The sequence below is a fragment of the Procambarus clarkii genome, chromosome 47 (genome assembly GCF_040958095.1).
Source record: "Procambarus clarkii isolate CNS0578487 chromosome 47, FALCON_Pclarkii_2.0, whole genome shotgun sequence".
In the NCBI taxonomy this organism is placed as follows: Eukaryota; Metazoa; Arthropoda; class Malacostraca; order Decapoda; family Cambaridae; genus Procambarus; species Procambarus clarkii.
The window spans coordinates 26,730,543-26,746,512 of NC_091196.1; the positions used below are offsets into that span (position 1 = coordinate 26,730,543).

Here is a 15,970-nt window from a genome sequence, read left to right on the forward strand (position 1 = left end):
AGCGCCACTCATCCTGTGAGTGGACACACCGCCATAGTGACAGTATTGGGCAGCGCCACTCATCCTGTGAGTGGACACACCGCCATAGCAGCATGTGCAACACTCCCCAATAGGAAGAAAACCCTCTTGGGGTATTATGCATGAGGAATGTCTTCAAGTATTTCCCAAACTCTTCCGCCTTACTTAACATGCCGTCTGAGTCACATACTGTGCCCTCGAGACCATGAAAACATAATTGGACTTACTTGCTGTCCGGTTGGAGAGCAAGTCCGGTTGGAGGTAAGCTGTAGCCACAAGTCCAAGATGGAACCCGTATGGGTAAGAGGAGTGGGTAAAGGGGTGGATAAGGAGTGAATATAAGGGTTAAGGGACAAGCGGGGAGGAGGAGTGCAGGGTGGGTGGTGGAAGGGGGGGTGTAGGGGTGGTGGCGGGGTGCCAGAGGGGGGGAGGGGGGGGCAAGGAACTTATATAAGGAGGTGGAGCATCCTCCCAGCTGACACTACTATGCCACCCGAGGCCACACCCACACGTCCTCCCAAACCCATCCACCACCACACATACACACACGCCGTGGATAACTGACCGTTGTGTATACCTCCTCACTCCCCCATACTTCATACACCGTCTCGCACTCCGGTATAACACCTGTGTATCTCCATTCTTTAGATATATATATGTATATATATATACCCCCCCCCCCCTGTTGAGAATTATATACGCACGGAGTTATCTGGTATAATTATGGATGTGTTTCTCGCCAGGTATATATATTAATGATTGAGTGGGGCGAGGTTGGTGATGAGAGACGCTGTGAATGTCCCCACCACCACCACTACCACCACTACCACCACTACTACCACCACTACCACCCCGCAGATGGCAGGGTGACGACCCTCAGTGAACCATAGACGCGCTCGTCTTCCCCTCAACCACCACCTCCTTTCCCCTCAAATATGTTACGCACGCGGAACAGTGCTGGAAATAGTGAATAAGCTTACAAGCTTACATATATTTATATATATATATATAGCTTCCAGATATCAATGCTAAGAACAGTGCTTAACGGCTCAGTGTTGGTGAAGAATCTAATCAGTGATTTAGAAAGTGTCTTGAAAGTTCAGTGCTGATCTAGTCAGATAACAACAGTGAAGTGAAAAATTAGTAAATAGAAAAGGCCGAAAATAAATATATATATATATACAAGGCTTTGAGGATTACGAAGCCGGGCAGGTGAGAGGACCGTCGGGTGTTCAGCCATGGGTGAGGCTTGCTGACCCCACCCGCAGGTCAGCACACCCACCACACCCACCACAGCTCAGCAACGTCATCCTCCGCTGCACGGTAAGTGCTGACTTCACGTATGTTCACCTACACATTCCTCTATAACACTTCTTCAAATATAAGTTGTATAAGTATTAGTATACAAGTGGGGTTGGTAGGAGACAATAACCACGTCTATATTCGGGGTCCCAAATGGATCCCTAATGTGGGAACCGACCTGTGAGATTTATATTTATTTAATTTATATACTTCGATAGCAATTTGTATAATGATAAGTGGACTGTATTTCTGCAATAATCTCATAATCTCACAAATCGATCCTCTACACATTAGGGGGGTTTATATTTATATGTATGCAGCCAATCAAACTACAGTAACTACATACATTGAAGAGGTTCCTTATCTTATAGTACAGCAGGTTAGTCCACCAGGTATAACTAGAGTGTAGACACCAAATTATCCACTTTGAGGTAGCTTCTATCACCCAGTAACTGGTGCACATAATCTTGCATCCTCGTCTTGACCTGTCAAAAGTGCGCTAGCTGTGAAGCCAGAATCCTATATATGACAAGCTATATCAGAGAAAACACTATACAGTACATGGAACATTAAAGACCTGGCTTAATTACCTTTAGTATGAGGCGATTTCGCGTTCTAACCGGCTAACCCTATATCCTGACATTAATGGCCACTAATGATAGATAATGGGTTTCGGATAGACACTTAACTTGTATTTGTAGACAGCGTGTTGACAATGGTACACCTTTGGGTTCCATAACACTACGTCCAAGTAAATTTAACAGGAGCCGAATTTGCTCCCGTGTGAGCCTCTGGTCTCAATAAACAATGTCTGCCCTCCTCCTCACTCTGACGCCTGGCTTACATTGTCCACATTTCAGAAAGTGATAGAAGGGTCACATTTACTCTACTTTAATATTGATAATTAAGTTAATTTATATAAGATGTTTTTATGATGGTAAAGTCCAAAGACTAATGTATTTAAGAATAATTCCCACCATAATAGGTGGTGAATTATAATAGTATGTGGTGATGATATCCCGTTTTCTATAGACGGTAATTCCACTACAAGTTACGTTTTCTATGGGTAACTTGTTGGTAATACAGTTATTATCTGTATGATTATTAAATGGTGTCGGATTTTCCGACATAATTCCCCAGGGGGCTGCTCACGGGTCGAAGTCCTATTTAGAACAGACGAACACCGATACTCCTCCTTCGAATTATTACATTAATTTGATGTTAGTAGTTAGTAAGCACACATTTGTGCGTCTGTTCGTACAGGACGGATGTCCCGTACTAGAGTTGCAGGGGTTAGAAGTCTAATGCGAATTCATTTCCCTGTTAACTCTTGTAAGGCTAATATTCAAGCCTAATTACATATTATTTAACCCAGAAGACTGAATGTGATCAAATACTACAGTCAAGTATGATTCAGGGACTGCAGTGAGATCAGTGACATTAGATATAACTTGAAGTTTCTTCAGGTAACTGGTCACTGATATATAAACACTGAGGCCCATGGAATACATCTTGATTAAATAATAAATGTATCAAATCAGTCATCAGATTTATTGGGGTTTAATTTAGTTAATTGATTCAGAAGATTGAATAGCTCATCATTAAAGTAAAGTATGGTTCTGAGACTGCAGTGGGTTCAGTGACATTGGTCGCAGTGACTTGTAGCTGTTTTAGGCTACTGTTCACTGATTTGCCACTGAGGCCTCATGAACTCATCTTCAGCTTCAAATGATGATACTAACATCAACCTCTGTTGGTATAGTCAACTGTAATCTCCTTAGTATAATGCTACTGGAGAAATATAATCAGCTGACAAATTTAGATTTCTACTGGTATTGTTTATCTGCAGGCATAGGTCTCCTCAGGCTTGATACTGGGCCTGAGAGTAATTTACCTCCTGCAGAGTTTAACATGGTTATACCCTGATATTTAGTAGGGCTACCGATGAATCGATGGCAATAGTCTGTCCCTACAAGGAGACCGAAGTCAGTGAGGTGATCAGACTTAATATTATCTGCCAATTTTATTCCTCTATTTCTCAGGAATTTGGCTGTTGCTCTCAGACCTTGAACTTGTAGGTCTACTGGTATTTTGTCCACCACAATGGCTTGTACTCGACAGACGTACCTGCCTAAACGTACTGATGGTTGTACCACCTGGTAGACTTGAGGTCCTGCATCTGTTACAAACCCTGAGATGTTGAATGACATCTGGGCTACAGGCCTTAATTGTAGTTCATCTGCCAGCTTTTTAGTGATATATGTTCTCTGGGATCCTTGGTCAAACAACCCACGGGTATGGACCTTGGCCCTCTTATTCAGGATGGTAATTTGGGCAGTAGGCAAAGTCGTATTACCTTTAGACTTTGCCGATTGGACACTGTTTGTTTGTTGCACCTTGCAGTACTGTACTGAGGTGGGAATGCTATCTTCCACCTTGGGGTTTGGAGACGTTGTTTTGGTGTCTCTGCACAATGCTGCATGGTGTTGACCTTTGTTACACCTATTACAGGTGTGTAATTGGGTATCACAGTCGTTGATGTTATGTTTCCTGAGGCACCTCGTGCAATGTTGCAAATCTTTGAGTCGCTCAACACGGGCGTCACTATCAGGAAAATTAGAGCAGTGGTACATTGAATGTTTCTCATTGCAGAACAAACATGTTCCATAGCTTCCAGTACCCTTTGGTGTCACGTTCTTGGATGACACAGTAACTATAGGCTTGGAGGGTCCCACTGCATATACGCCCACACTGCCACTGTTCCACTTTGGTGTTGAATTATATTGTCTAGATTGATTTGGAGTACCTTTGGTACTCTGTGGTTTGCTATTATTGGTTTCTGAGGGTTTACTTGGTGGTTTTAATTTGTCATGTGTTCGTAATTGATGAACTACTGACTTTAAACCTTCAGATATTTCATTCATGGATAAGATGCTTTTATTGTAATGAGCACTTATTTGTCTCAATATGTCCCTAGGTATTTTCTCCTGGACAATTATTTTCAAGACCCACTCAGCCCCGTTTGTATCTGCTGTCAGGCTGAGGGCATTGATCAATGATTCTACCTCCAGCTTGAAGACTTGGAGTGAATCAGCTGAAGCCTCCGGTGGGGGTAAATGCAACAGCTCATGAACTAAATGTGATGTTCTTACTTCTGGATCAGCATAATTATCCTTGAGGAGTTTTACTGCCAGATCATAGCCGTCATTAGTTAATCTCAGATGGGATACTACTGTTTTAGCCTCACCTGATAATTGACCTTGCAAATAAGAGAATTTACTACTCTTTGGTAAAGATTGTTTTGAGTCTACAAGGTCAACGAATTTGTTCCAAAATTCGTCCCAATCTTCCTCATCTTTTCCTGAGAAAGTGGGTAAATTAATTGGAGGGAGTCGAGCTTCTGCTTGACTCGTATTAGATGCAACTGTTGTTGTTGTTGCTGTTGCCTTGTTCTGGGCAATTAATTTGACATAAGGCTGTAACGTGGCCTGAGTGTGATCTTCATAATTCGCAAGATCAACCATAATGTCGTCTATTTCTGTTTCTGATAAATTAGTGTTGGCAAGTTCAGCCACATATGTTGCTATTTGACATTTAATTTGCTCAAATTTACCTGCAGCTGCTTGATAATAGCTTTCCAGGTCAGCATAATCAACTTGAGATTGTTGTGACAAATCTTCACATTTCTTGATCTGTCTTGTTAAGTGGCCTTTAAGACCTGCAAGGGTTCTTTTCATTCTCCCTGCATTATCCATACTGGCTCGTTGGTAAAGCCTTGTGGGACTTGTACTTGGGCTGCTCATAATACTGAACAAGCACTGATGGTAGCCTAGGGTAAATTCTGAACTCACTAGGCAATAATCCTACCTCTACCAGAGGTTAGCACTTAAAATTAATACACATTATATATATATACAATCATACACACTAATGATTTGAGTGATAAACCAGTGTCACTGGAAGTACCTTTAGGTTAGCTCTTCTATATCACCCTAGGATGGTAGAGACACTAATTAATCACTCAAAGGTGTAATGATCATAAGTAAATTATTATATATACACAACTCAACTCGAGTTGATAAAAATTACACCCAAAATAGGGTCTGGACCATTCATTAATGGTGTTAGGTTATTCAATATAGTACAACTGACTATGGTAATAATGGGACAAGGATGAACGATAATAGTTCAACTAGTCAATGGTTAATATCCTACCCTGTTGTGGGTTGGCAATTAGTAAATATTATACTGTGATCACTAGTGCAATATATATTAAATGATTCTCTATTTTGGAGAAATAATATACACAATTATTGATAATAGCCTCTTAATTGCCTCTATGAAACTTCTTATATTATCTAGAAGTATTAAATGTTATTAGTGACCTCGCGAAATAAACTCCACAAAATTCGTGGATAATCTCTCGCGAAATGTAACACCACGAAATCCGTGAACAATCTCGCGAAGACACAGTTACTAATTTGACTGGTTTCTATATTAGCGCTGTCATTTCACGAAATAACACGCCACCAAATATCTGTGGGTGTGCATGAAACCGCTGATGAGGCAGATCTGAACTGAGCGGGGCTCGTGAACTCGCACGAGGCAACGCCGCCGTCATGACTGCTGGCTTTGTTTAAATCACACTGCACTAGATATTTAATGAATCCACTGGTTTGGTTAACTGGTTCATCCGGTACTAAGATGACCAAATGTGGGTTCAAAGGATCAAATAATCCGTCATCCGGTTCGAAGATGACCAAATAATGTGGGAACCGACCTGTGAGATTTATATTTATTTAATTTATATACTTCGATAGCAATTTGTATAATGATAAGTGGACTGTATTTCTGCAATAATCTCATAATCTCACAAATCGATCCTCTACACATTAGGGGGGTTTATATTTATATGTATGCAGCCAATCAAACTACAGTAACTACATACATTGAAGAGGTTCCTTATCTTATAGTACAGCAGGTTAGTCCACCAGGTATAACTAGAGTGTAGACACCAAATTATCCACTTTGAGGTAGCTTCTATCACCCAGTAACTGGTGCACATAATCTTGCATCCTCGTCTTGACCTGTCAAAAGTGCGCTAGCTGTGAAGCCAGAATCCTATATATGACAAGCTATATCAGAGAAAACACTATACAGTACATGGAACATTAAAGACCTGGCTTAATTACCTTTAGTATGAGGCGATTTCGCGTTCTAACCGGCTAACCCTATATCCTGACATTAATGGCCACTAATGATAGATAATGGGTTTCGGATAGACACTTAACTTGTATTTGTAGACAGCGTGTTGACAATGGTACACCTTTGGGTTCCATAACACTACGTCCAAGTAAATTTAACAGGAGCCGAATTTGCTCCCGTGTGAGCCTCTGGTCTCAATAAACAATGTCTGCCCTCCTCCTCACTCTGACGCCTGGCTTACATTGTCCACATTTCAGAAAGTGATAGAAGGGTCACATTTACTCTACTTTAATATTGATAATTAAGTTAATTTATATAAGATGTTTTTATGATGGTAAAGTCCAAAGACTAATGTATTTAAGAATAATTCCCACCATAATAGGTGGTGAATTATAATAGTATGTGGTGATGATATCCCGTTTTCTATAGACGGTAATTCCACTACAAGTTACGTTTTCTATGGGTAACTTGTTGGTAATACAGTTATTATCTGTATGATTATTAAATGGTGTCGGATTTTCCGACACCTAAAATGTAAATTATTCTCTTCTGACTAACTTTTCGGCTAATGGTTTCCATACATATTTGTCCATGCTTGAATGGTTTCCAAGCCAATATGCAACTGAAAACTCCACACCCCAGAATACATATCTATCTATGTATATATACTGAATTTATTAGTCAATATGAACAAAAAACGATTTTTACAGCAAAGAACATAATCAATGATTTTAGCGCGATTTTTTTCGATATTTCTTCAATTGGGTAGGAAATTTAAGAATTAACTCTCCAAAAGTTAATTTTAAAATTACACCAATTGTAAAGTTAATTTTACAATTAAATTTACAATTGATCAGATGTTTCGTTCCAGCTCTCAACATCTTTGGAGGAGAAGTCGTGGTCATATTTAATGTCTTTCAACTTTGTCTAATATTCTATTGTTGTTGTTGTTGTTGTTGTAGCCGTCTATTATGTGTGTGTGGGTCCAGCCCGGCAAGGCTGGACTCATCCTGGTGTTTTTGAATTGTCTTAAAATTTTATCATAGACTCAACCCGTTCTTCTGATTTTATTTTGCATACTAAAAACTACACACACACACTCTATATATATATATATATATATATATATATATATATATATATATATATATATATATATATATATATATATATATATATTCTTAGCATCAGGGCTTAATTGAAATAGGAGTTCTCCAAAACTCATTTTCGTACTTTTAAGGTGAAGAAAAGAAGTGATTTACTATAGAGTGTATTACACTTATTTGTATAATTTGCACGACGTTTCGAACCTCCATGGTTCATTCTCAAGTGAACAGATCTTACAATACTAGTTGATTTTATACCCGCATTAGGTCAGGTGATAACACAATGAAGGTGAAAACATGGGGGGATACATAAGGGATAAACATAGGGGCTGCAGAAGGCTTATTGGCCCATACGAGGCATCTCCTATCTAAACACAAAGATTAATCCAGTGTAATTGGCCTGTTATGTTGGACATTGTCTTCTGTGTTGGCATCGATATGTTCTTGTCTTGTCCTTACTCTCAAGAGAGTAACTTGAGTAACTTACTTGAGAGTAAGGACAAGACAAGAACATATCGATGCCAACACAGAAGACAATGTCCAACATAACAGGCCAATTACACTGGATTAATCTTTGTGTTTAGATAGGAGATGCCTCGTATGGGCCAATAAGCCTTCTGCAGCCCCTATGTTTATCCCTTATGTATCCCCCCATGTTTTCACCTTCATTGTGTTATCACCTGACCTAATGCGGGTATAAAATCAACTAGTATTGTAAGATCTGTTCACTTGAGAATGAACCATGGAGGTTCGAAACGTCGTGCAAATTATACAAATAAGTGTAATACACTCTATAGTAAATCACTTCTTTTCTTCACCTTAAAAGTACGAAAATGAGTTTTGGAGAACTCCTATTTCAATTAAGCCCTGATGCTAAGAAAATAGTTAGAGGGATAGAAGCCCTAAACCAGAAAATAATAAATACAGAATATGCGGTCATATTCAATGAAACATGTTTGAAAGAAAACCTGCTGCCAGTATACACCAATATATATATATATATATATATATATATATATATATATATATATATATATATATATATATACATATATATATATATATATATATATATATATATATATATATATATATATATATGCATCACCCTCTCTGCCGGCACGGCAGGAGCCGCAGCGACACACAGAGAAAAACAAAAGTCAGTCAAGTACAGGCAATTAGATCAAAGATACAACTTCGTTCCAATAGGGTCTGAGACCCTAGGCCCATGGGGTGAGAGTGCAAGAAGGTTTCTTAAGGATCTTGGTTCCAAGCTCATTGACACCACAAGAGACCCTAGAGCAGCAAGTTTTCTCTTTCAGCGCCTCAGTGTCGCGATCCAGGGGCGGAAATGCCCGCTGCATCCTCGGTTCCTGCCCGGCGTCGGAGGAGTTCGAGGAAATCTACAGCCTCTAGGAAGCGAACTTTTTCTTGTGTCCTCTTAATGTTCATTTTTTGTATAAAATCAGATATGTAACTGTATAACCTTGCATAATAAAGTGTACATCATAAAAAAAAAGGGGGTGGTAGGAGAAGTGAACACTCTTTCGTATTCAGAGTTAAATGTCAAGTTTTTCCCTGAGTGCTCTGTGTTCCCTTCTCTGAGGCTGTGGGTCCCTATAATTGCACCAGTGGTGGTACCCCCCTATATATATATATATATATATATATATATATATATATATATATATATATATATATATATATATATATATATATATATATATATATATATAATATGAATGGTGTGTGTTGGTAGGAAGTGTGCCCGCCCATGGCAGATGGTGGGTCGTACAGCACGAAATTAGGGTTCACAATCACACACAACTCTGGAGACGAAAGTCGTATTTTTCCTAAATAGAAGTTCACGAATAGAGATCACTTCACTCTGACCTACGACCTAACCAGTCGAGTGCTTTTCGTCCAATCTCCCTCACTAGTTGTCTCTGTAAGTGTCTTGAGAGGATGATTCTCAACCGTTTCCTTTACAGAATTAATAACATGTTGTCTCCCCAGATATATGGCTTTACGCATGGAAAGAGTGTACATCACTGTATTACCACATTCGTCACCCTGCATACTGATAGATCATATACCACTTTCCTATATCTTAAGTCAGCCTTTGACATTGATAACCCACACGTCATTCTGAGGGAACTTGCTAAAATGAATGTTGGAGGATGGCTTCTACGGTAGATAAGAGGCTATCTATCCAACAGGAAGTCATCTGTACTGTTCCAAGGGTATAGGAGTGTAACGAGAGATTTTGAAATTGGCACTTGGGAGGTGTCCTCAGTCCTACTCCGTTCAATGTGTTAACCAATGCACTTTTAAACTCAGTAACAAGGAGTAACTATTTCATGAGTAAGTGATCGTATCACTGAAATTAATGCTTTAATTAGTATCAAGATGCTTAGGCTAACCCATCCTAATCCCTGCAATAAAGCCCTCCAAGCCTTCTTCATTGACGGTCAGCATCCCTCCAAATGGATTACCAAAACTGCCACTGTGCTTAGAATGTATAACTTTCATCACCTATACCAAGAGAGACAACAATAGCACTTTCCTGCCCCCATGGAAGATCACTCCTTTCCAAATTACTGTCCCCCCTTTCCCACCCAAGAAGCTGATTAAAGAACAAGCCTTGCTTCGACAAGAAGCAACGTACAATGCCTTAAGCCAAATTGATGCTTTAGTCAGAGAGATTATTTACCCTTTCCCAGATTATTTACACTGATGGATCCTTGCACCAGTCCCATGGTGCAGCTGGAAGTGCAGTTGTGACAGGGAGAGATGAGATGGTTCCTTCTCCCATGAGTGTCGAGCGCGTCTAAGTAACTGGGCCTCCACTCTTCAAACAGAATTGGTTGCCATAATCCTTGCACTCGAGGGCGTATATGAATCCAAAGTTGACACGCTAATTGTAAGTGACACCTTGTCATCCTTGACTGCCCTCAGCTCCCCAAGGCATAACTGTGACGTGCTTATCTCTGAAGCTAGACACAGATATAATGATATAATGATGGAGTCAGAATTTGTCTTCTGTGGATTCCTTCCCATATTGGTCTCCGAATGCATGATAGAACTGATGAGTTGGCCAAGACTTTTGCTCGTAAAGAAGGAATTGATTACCAACTTGGACAGCCTTTGAGCAGCCTGAGGGCAGCAATATCCCAGGAACATCAACTAAATTTCGGAGACTTGAGGCAAAATGAAATTCACACCAGTTACTCCATCTATCATCATTCAGGAAGAACCGCACGTCTATGGGTCATCCAATAATGTTAGCAGACTTCTAGATGTTACCACTGCTAGGCTTAGGCTCGGCTACAAGTACCTCTGGGAGTTTGTATCATCTGCTGATGTTTATTTGACGGAATGTAAACTCTGTCAGCAGAACTATTCGTATACTTTGTGTCATTATATAATGGAATGTGAAAAAATCGGGGAATTTAGAGATAATACCATCAATGGTTTCCAAGAAATGTCTAAGTACTTCATTCATAATAATGTGCTGCCCGAAATCTTAGCAAAGTATCAAAAATTTGCTTACTGTAGGTAATGCATGCACATGAGTGTAAAGCTGCCGCCCAGTTGGGTGGGTGTGGAGCACATGACTGTAAATCTGCCGCCCAGTTGGGTGGGTGTGCAGCAAGACTAGTAACTGAGTGACTCACCATAGATGTAAAGTGCCTTGTATAGTGACAGTTGTGCGCCTCTTGTTGAATCATTTGAGATACAAAAGATTATTAATTTGTGTAGGTGATTAAATATGTATGTGTATGTATATGTATATATGTGTGTGTGTAAATCCCGAAAGTTAACACGTGATGAAAAATGTGACAGTGTCAGACCACGGAGGAGGAATTGAAACAGGAATTTCCTTAAGTATTTTCGTATTTAATAATAACCCTTCTGAAGATGTATTATTAAATACGAAAGTACTTAAGGAAATTCCTGTTTCAATTCTTCCTCCGTGGTTTGACATTGTCATATGTGTGTATATATATATATATATATATATATATATATATATATATATATATATATATATATATATATATATATATATGTACATGTATGTATGAGAATGTGTACATGTATATATAACATTAATAATTGTGTAACTAGCGTCAAAAGATTGTTATTTACTTAGCTAAACGAACTAGAGGGTTCAGTTCCTGAACCGATTATGTGCCTCTGTAACCCTTTACACCACCGCCCACGGGATGGGTATGGGGTGCATAATAAAGAAAGAAATTGAGTCTGACCTACGCTAGTTGAGCGCACGCTGCTGCACCAGGGATGATCACTGGTCAAACCCCAGGGATGTTTTGGTGTTGATTTAGGGGCGATGACGCTCTAGGGATCGGATGCACCCCGGGGTACCCTTAAAGGGTAAACCACAAAGCCCGATGGTTAAATTTACGTTGCCTGTTGGCGTAAACGAATGCGCATCGCTGCGAATAAACACACAGATAGGCATATGATTGGGCCCCCCAGGAGTCCCTCGGGGAGACAAGCACCGGCCCCAACCCACTCCACACAGAGATCACTGGGTAGCAAAGCAAACTTTTGGCCCCCTTCTGCAACGCAAAAAGTCTTCCAGTGCCCTCCGACAGAGCAGAGGCCTGCCGCCCACCACGGCTGAGGGCACGCTGGGAGCCCACCAAGACCCGCCAACATCTGGCACCTCTCGGCCAAGCCGACGGCGGACACCGTCTCCCTGCCCGAAGAACCAGCCAGTAATGTCCAGAATCTATTAACTATCATGTGACCCCGGGCGATGAGTGCGCCAGGGGTTGTGACAATCGGGACCGTTGAATACGTATGCCAGACGGCGGCAGTATCAAGACCGTTCATGTAATCGTAATGTAATGAATTTATTCAGTATATATGTCAGGGAGGCACCGGGGCAGTCTGGTGCGCCCCGGCAACCTAATATCGGAAAAAGGCGGAGCGGGATGTAATCCCTACGGCATCTTCAGGCCACGAAGATGACAAATGAAGCCCAGAGTGCGACGAAGGCTTCCGTACCTGGCATCGTTGTCTCTCGACTTTGCCCAGGAGAGCGGGAACAGTGATGTGGGGGAACATGCAGTGTACGGACGGCACTCTGAAGCCTGACACGGGCGCCATTGACCCGAGGACTGTGGAGCAGATGGTGTTGAGCAGTATGAGAAAAAGATGATGGCTCTATTACATATATTGTTGTTCTTGTTGGTGATTTAGGGGCGACGACGATCGTGGGATCGGATGCGCCCCGGCGTACCCTTGAAGGGTTAAGCGCGAAGCTTGGAAAGGGTGAATCGCCAAGCTGAATCGCGAAACAAGTGACGGCAATCACTGGAAACTAATACGTCATGCGGCAAAGAAACCCAGACAGGCAGATGACTGGGGAGCCCCAGGAATCTCTCAGGGTGACAAGCACCGGCCCCGTCCCACACAGAGAACACCAGGTAGCAAAACCAAAAACTCGGCCCCCAACTAAAACGCAAAAGTCATCCAGTGTCCTCCAGCATTGCAAAAGCCAGCCGGACACCACGGCTGAGGGCACACCAGGAACCCACCAAGACCTGCCATCCCCCGGCACCTCTCGGCCAAGCCGGCCCCCGAACACCGTCACTCCGCCGGGAGAACCAGCCTGAACACGTTAAGAAAAATCTATCAACAATCCCGTGACCCAAGGCACCAGGCGTCGTACAACCGGACCGTTGAATAAGGATGCCGAACGGCAGTAGCAAAGTCAAAACGCGATAACAGAACGTGATCCGGCGACTCCCAGGCGGAGGTGGTGTCCAAACGTCCGCTCGTCGTCAAGGTTGAACCAGGAGTCCCTGTACTACATACTCAAGGGGCGACCTCAAGCGCTTAATACTTCGTGTAATTACAAGACGCTCAGCGTAAGTGTACACTGGCCACCACAGAAAACGTGAGTGCATTAATATAAACGTAAACTTGTATATTATGTAGGTGGAACAACACTAAACAAGGGGGAAACATACATATGGATGAAAGGGTACAACAACGGAAGTATTATTATAGGGCTAAAATTAATAGCAAAACAGAACACGAAACAAAGGATAAATATTGGATAGCCTTGAATTTAGAAAAAAATCAGCTAAAATAATGAAATTGGAACAATAGTCTAGCCCGGGTGCTGTTTTCTCAATAGCCCGGGTGCTGTTTTCTCTCTCTCTCTCTCTCTCTCTCTCTCTCTCTCTCTCTCTCTCTCTCTCTCTCTCTCTCTCTCTCTCTCTCTCTCTCTCTCTCTCTCTCTCTCTCTCTCTCTCTCTTCTCTCTCTCTCTCTCTCTCTCTCTTTTCTCCTCTCTCTCTCTCTCTCTCTCTCTCTCTCTCTTTTCTCCTCTCTCTCTCTAATTTAACTTTATCTGTGTTACAGGCTAATGTGGCTGCAATGTCTGTCTCATTATGATGGGTTATATTTAGTGTGAAGGTATCCATAGAGAGGAGATTCGAGACCCTTTACTCTGTGCAGCGATTAGGTCATTTATGATTGGTAGTATGAGGTTCTTGCTGTCGATCTTCCAGGAGAAGTTTTCGATTGCTTTAAGAGCAGACTTTGAATCACAAAATATTATTCATCCTCCAAAATTTTGCAATATTGCACTGGCAAATTTTTGGTGTAATAGGAAGATATCTTCAAGAACATGAGAGTGAATAAAGTAATTGCAAAGCTCCAGGTACCTCATGCCAACTGGTCTGAAAGGTCTAATAACTGGGCATTCAGTGATGTAGTGCGGGAGATCGTGCCGTAGTTCCTGCTCACAGAGTTTGCAACTGGAGTGCTCAGGATTGGGAGATCCGTCACCTGCAGCCACCTGCCACAGGTAACGGTAACCCAACCTGATCCTTGCAACCACTGTGTCGCACAGTCTAGTGGACGTTTTGTGCTGTCCATAGATGTAGGTTTCAGATCTGAACAAATCATAGCTTTTTATACTAGTACTTTCAGGTCGTTGGGAGTCAGTAAGCTCTTTCCTATCAGATCTAAATGTTTGGACCAATACAGTTTTGACAGCAGAGATGGGGATACCTAGATCTAATTCAACTTCAAACTTGTTACACGCTAATTTGGCTGCAATGTCTGTCTTATTATGATGGGTTATATTTATGTGTGAAGGTATCCATACAAAGGAGATTCGAGACCCTTTACTCTGTGCATCAATTAGGTCATTTATAATTGGTAGTATGAGGTTCTTGCTGTCGATCTTCCAAGAGAAGTTTTCGATTGCTTGAAGAGCAGACTTTGAATCGCAGAATATTATTCCTCCTCCAATGTTTTTTAATGTGCTGGTTGCTAAATGTAATGCTGCTAGTTCTGCTTGTGTGGAGGTCAGCCAGTTGTTTAACCTGACACTGACAGTCTTTGTGCAAATATTATTTCTATAAAACCTACATGCTGCTGCAGTCCGTCCAGTAGAAGACTGGACTGAGCCGTCGGTGTAGGCACAGTGCTCGTGAGATCTTAGACTCTCGATGGAGGAGGCAATTGTTTCAAGAGTGACAGCTTTGAGTAGAGCAAGATTCTCATTATCTTTCTTGGTGACAGGTGTGTATGATATTTGAATGGTGGGGTACAGATAAAGAGGAATATCAGAGACAGGTAGATTGCACTTAAAAGGAATGTTAAGTTTAATGAGATTGTAAGCATTGTTTCTCAGCCAATTATCATAAAAGGAGTGAGTTGGTATGTCGGCACCAGTCAAAAGGGTGTTAACAGCACTAAATAATTTGTCTCTGAGCAATGCAGGAGATGTAGTATATCTCATGACTTTAAGGCAAAAGGTAGTGTTAACTTGCATTATTCTCTCTAGTATGGTTGGAAGCTTCAGTTCTTCCCTCATGTTGATGATTCTTGTGCATCTTGGGGCACCAAGAATTATCCTCATGGCCTCATTCTGTACTACTTCAAGTTTGTCCAACACAGAGGAGGGGAAATTAATTAAGTGCAGAGCATTATAATCAACGAGAGATCTAACAAACATCATATAGAATAGTCTAGCATATTTAATATTGATACCAATATTCTTACCAGTAAGTGTTCTCAATGGTTTTAGTCTTTCTTTTAACCTACGGTGTAGATCATTTACAATGTCACTGTTAATACCAACTCCAAGGTATTTGTGCTGCCCACACGTTTCAATGTTCTGGTTGTTGACCTTGAAAGCTATAGGGACATGAGTTTTCTCTTGGGGATGGAGAACTCTGGATTTAGTTATAGAGATAACAAGACCGCATTTAAGTGAAGAAATCCACGGACACAGTCAGCCACCTTTCACTAATTACGTTGGATTGCTTGCCAGTGCTTGAGTCGACC

At 41.3% G+C, this 15,970-nt stretch overlaps 1 protein-coding gene across 1 annotated transcript in view; it reads left to right on the forward strand.

Moving 5' to 3' along the window:
- Nucleotides 1-510: 510 nt before the first annotated feature.
- Nucleotides 511-15,970, forward strand: part of Gyc88E (Guanylyl cyclase at 88E) — a 502,958-nt gene continuing 487,498 nt past the window's right edge. Inside the window, exons 1-2 of the mRNA XM_069302345.1 lie at nucleotides 511-636; nucleotides 762-1,341. The gene's annotated coding sequence lies outside the window, so the exon portion shown is untranslated. The remainder of the gene's footprint in view (nucleotides 637-761; nucleotides 1,342-15,970) is intronic.